We start from the raw sequence: 5,681 nt of genomic DNA on the forward strand, positions 1-5,681 counted from the left end.
AAGCTTCGCGATCGAGGAGCCCTCTACACACAAAACTTCGTGATCGCAGAGTAAGGCCTGAAAAGGGCTGATCAAAATTGTTTTGTGATTTCACAGTCTCACCCCCGCTTACTCGGAACTCCGATTAACATGAAACTTGGTCAACATGTTTATATATGACTACTAATTGAAGAAAAATTGTCGGATACCCGACCCGACCCCGTTGACTTTGACTTTGACCAAGTTTGACTTTTAGTCAAACTTAACCAAAAACTTATACAATCGTTCTAATCTTCTTTTATACTTGATTCTTGCATGAAACTTGACAACGTGACTCACATGCTATATAATCGAGTCATAACGAGCCATAAGACTAATTGAACACATTTCGACTGACCTTGTGTCTTACCCGGTATTGATATAACTTACTTGTTTAGGTCAAGACTAAACAACTTTCGTTGCACAACGTTTAAATACAAGTACTTTGGCGTGCAACTACGGTGAAATCATAGTCCCACTGTGACACCGCTGAATTTTTTTTTTTAAACGTACGTGGCGGAAGCATTATATTATTTAAATAAGATATCAACATTTATACAAACCGATGTCATGTGTCATTACAACAAATTCCATACGTAACTGGAAAAGACGTAAATACATTAAGTTTTCAAAAGAACATAGTTCAAACGATAAAAGACCACATCATAGTTAACCCTGTCAAACATAACATCACCATGCCCGTCTTCTCCCAAAAAGCACTATCTACAAAAGCTATCAACCTGCAGGGAGGAGATGGAGGGGAATTAGCACGAAGCTAAGTGAGTACGACTAACTACAGGCCATAGCATACACAAGTGTTATACTAATCATGTCACAATAGTCTAACACACAAACATCACCCAAGTGCCGTCTACAGAGACTCTGGCGGCTCGGCCAAACCATTAACCACCAGCTGATCGGACTGGGGCTTACCAGAAGTTCCTCCACCACCGTATGTATATACATAATCCACACGCGACGGAGGCGTCATTCACATATATATACACCACGGCTGTCTAGGCCACCACATGAGGAACCCAACCCGCAGGTTGATCTCTCCTACCGAGGCCACCACACAATAGGGACGCACTGGGCTCCAGCAGACAAGCATCAACCAACATGCAGTCATCACAATGTACTAACTAACCACAATAATAAGTATAACTAACAAGCATGACAATTATAATATAACATGCTTCTATATACTATATTCTCCAATTAGTCCCACTCACCGATTACCAGCAAACGAGAAGGTGTTCAGTTATCTAATCACTGAACCTTCTCTTTCTCCTTTTCTCCTGAGAAATACATATACACGAGTTAGTTTATGTCCATAAACATAAAATAACACAATACAGAAAATTTTTGTCAGAAAACTGTCCGCTAAAAATTTTCTCCTTAACACTTAAAATTTACATCATAAACATCAAAATACAAACGGACAGCATAACGGCTAAAAATCAACACTTTAGTAAAATATTCTGCCCTGGAGACTCAGTCGGTCGACTGACACTGACAGTAGGTCGACTGTCTACACAATCGGTCGACTGACCTTCTCAGTCGGTCGACTCACTTGGTATTACATCAATCGGCCGAATGTAAATCTCAGTCGGTCGGTTGTCTTCGTTAATCGGCCGGTTCAACCCTCAGTCGGTCGACTGTCGACCGACAGTCGGCCGACTGTGTTCATCTTCATCAGAAACTGAACAAAGGCTACGGACTTCAAGCTAAATTCACCAAATCTTGATCTTGAGCTCGTTTTCGACACCAAAACTTGCCACAACTCAATTACTACATGTTATAGACTATAAACCCACAAAATTTTGACCATAACAACATCAAATCCATGGATTTTGACACAAAATCAAGCTTTTTACAAAACTTACACAAAACTATGAATTTAACCATGAATTGAACACAAAAACACATGTTTCTTACCTTGTTAGAATCAGTAGACAACAAGGAACAAGATTCCAAGATCAATTTGAGCTCAAGAACAAGTTTTGATGATTAGGGTTTCATAGGAGAAAGAATTAGGTACGGGGTATTATTTTGGGAAGGATCTGGAAAGTGCAAGAAATGCACTGCACAAGTCATCAAAAGTGGGTTAAAATCCCACACTGTGTGACACACGGGTATTTACGAGTTATCTGATATCTTTCGTACATCATTTGGCAACCCAAACGAGGTCCAAATTAAATAAACAAACCTGTTCTGTGACCCTTGTCACAAACTGGTCCTAACCTCAACATTAAATAATAATAAACAATAAATAAAAATAAAAGCATATAATAACACCATACTAACTTAAGGGCAAAATAGTAATCTTACATCTAGGCCCACTTGAGGATGTTACAAATCTACCCCCCTTAAGAAGATTCCGTCCTCGGAATCTGGTCAAGGTCAAACAACTGGGGATAGCGCGTTCTCATTAACACCTCGGTTTCCCACGTCAGGTTGGAACCTAAACTATGTCGCCACTCTACTAACACCATTGGAATCAGCTTCCTTCTTAACTTGGTGACTTTCTTATCTACTATCTTAATCGGCTCTTCCACTAATTTCTTAGTCAAATCAACTTTCAAGTATTTCAATGGAAGAATCTGACTTTCATCGTCTACTTTGCACTTTCTCAGATAGCACACGTTGAATGTGTTGTGAATTCCTACTAACTCTGATGGAAGATCTAAAACAACAGTCAGATCATTCAAAATTTCTTTGATTGGAAATGGCCCAATAAACCTCGGCGCTAATTTACCACGTTTACCGAATCTGATCACCCCTTTCCATGGCGAAACTTTTAGGTATACACGATCACCTATATTAAATGTTACCGGACGTCTGCGCGGATCAGCATACATCTTTTGTCGGTCTCTGGTTGCTTTCAATTTCTCACGTGCAATTTCGACTTTTTCTGCAGTTAACTGTACAATTTCGGGACCTGCAAATTGTTTCTCACCTGCTTCTAACCAACATGTCGGAGTTCTACACTTTTGACCATACAACATTTCATACGGCGGCATTACGATACTCGAATGATACGAATTGTTATAAGCAAACTCTATCAATGGAAGATGCGAATCCCAAGAACCACCATATTCTAAGACACACGCTCTCAACATGTCTTCTAACGTTTGAATCGTTCGTTCACTCTGACCATCTGTCTGTGGATGATATGCTGTACTTAGATTCACACGTGTACCCAGATTCTGTTGTAAACTATTCCAGAAGTTCGATACAAACCTGGTATCTCTGTCGGAAACTATTGACATCGGTACACCATGTTGACTAACGATCTCTTTTAAGTACAATTCTGCTAAATCACTCAATGAAGCTGTTTCACGAGTAGCTAAAAAGTGAGCACTCTTCGTTAGACGATCCACTATTACCCAGATCATGTCATGTCCTTTCTGGGTTCGAGGTAATTTGGTTACAAAATCCATCGTTATATGATCCCATTTCCACTGAGGAATTTCTAACTGTCTTAGAGATCCATACGGTTTCTGATGTTCTGCCTTAACTTGTGCACAAATATGACATTTTTCGACAAAATTTGCAACATCTGTCTTCATTGTCGGCCACCAATACAATGTTTTCAAGTCTCTATACATCTTTGTACTACCTGGATGCACTGATAATCTTGATTTATGCGCTTCAGTAAGGATTAAATTCCTCAAATCTCCAAGCATAGGCACCCAAATTCGATCTTTATAGGTCTTTAATCCTCTAGAATCATTGCATAGGTCAAATTTTCTTTTAGTCATTTGTTCAGTCTTTAGGTTTTCGTCATTCAAAGATACTAACTGAACGGTTTTCAATCGATCAATCAAGTCTGAAACTATTTCAATTTTCATAAATCTAACATTTTCGATGGTTTTCTTGCGACTCAAAGCATCTGCGACCACATTTGCTTTACCCGGATGTACTTAATCTCACAATCGTAGTCTTTAATCAATTCTAAATATCGACGTTGACGCATATTTAATTCTTTCTGCGAAAAGATATATTGAAGACTCTTATGATCTGTATAGATTTCACAATGTGTACCATACAAATAATGTCTTCAAAGCTTCAAAGCAAACACAACTGCAGTTAACTATAAATCGTGAGTAGGGTAGTTTCGTTCATGATTCTTCAACTGTCGTGAAGCATACGCTATAACTTTATTTCTCTGCATCAAAACACAACCCAGACCTGCACATGACGCATCGCAGTAGACCATAAAATCTTCTGTTCCCTCTGGTAAAGCTAAAATCGGTGCTTGACATAACAACTGTTTGAGAGTCTGAAAAGCCTTTTCTTGTTCATCAGTCCATCGAAAGGCTACATCTTTTCTAGTTAACTTATTCAACGGACCAGCTATTTTAGAGAAGTCTTTGATAAATCAGCGGTAATAACCTGCTAAACCCAGAAAACTCTTAATTTCTGTCGGCGTTTTCGGTGAGTTCCAATTTATTACGGCCTCTATCTTAGACTGATCCACTTTAATACCTTGTTCACAAATCACATGACCCAGAAACTGTACTTCCTGCAACCAAAATTCACATTTGGAAAACTTAGCGTACAACTGTTCCTGTTTCAGAAGTTCTAATACCAATCTCAAATGTGTAGCATGATCTTTCTCGGTTTTCGAATATATTAAGATATCATCTATGAAGACAATCAAAAATTTGTCAAGACACTGCCGACACACCCTGTTCATTAAATCCATGAACACTGCTGGCGCGTTTGTTAACCCGAATGGCATAACTAGAAATTCATAATGGCCATATCTAGTTCTGAACGCTGTTTTTGGTATATCATTCTCTGCAACACGTACTTTATGATACCCTGAACGTAAATCAATCTTTGAAAAGTAAGAAGCACCCTGTAACTGATCGAATAAATCATCTATTCTCGGTAAGGGATACTTATTCTTTATTGTTCTCTTATTCAAATCACGATAATCTATACACATACGAAGCGACCCATCTTTCTTTTTCACAAACAACACAGGAGCACCCCATGGTGAAGAACTTAGTCAAATAAACCCCTTATCTAACAATTCCTGAATCTGAGACATCATTTCTCGGATTTCTGATGGAGCTAATCTGTAAGGAGCTTTTGCAACTGGCGTAGAACCGGGAACCAAATCAATTTTATACTCTACTTCACGTACTGGAGGTAACCCTGGTAAATCATCTGGAAATACTTCGGAAAATTCTGACATAAACGGAATATCAGTCACCTGCTTCTTCTCTTTCTTAACATCAATCACGTAGGCTAAGAATGAATCACACCCTTTCGTTATTACCTTCTGAGCTTTCATTAGGGAAACCATAGGAAAGTTAAATCCACTGCGCTCTCCCCTAGCTATCACTCGGGATCCATCGGCCAAACGGAAAGAAATCATCTTCTTATCACACTTAATATTAGACCTATTAGCTCTTAACCAATTCATGCCTAAGACTACATCAAAGCTAGGTATATGCATCAACAAATAGGTTAAAGGGAAGGAATGGCCGTCAATTTCGATGGTAATTCCAGACACAGATGATGTGCATGGAACCATTTTACCATCAGCTACCTCTATTCCCAAAGGCTCATATAACATCCTAACAGGCAACTTCAACTTATCAAAGAAGCCTAAGGACATAAAAGAACGATTCGCTCCTGAATCAAAC

This window comes from Rutidosis leptorrhynchoides, chromosome 3, assembly GCF_046630445.1.
Source record: "Rutidosis leptorrhynchoides isolate AG116_Rl617_1_P2 chromosome 3, CSIRO_AGI_Rlap_v1, whole genome shotgun sequence".
NCBI lineage: Eukaryota > Viridiplantae > Streptophyta > Magnoliopsida > Asterales > Asteraceae > Rutidosis > Rutidosis leptorrhynchoides.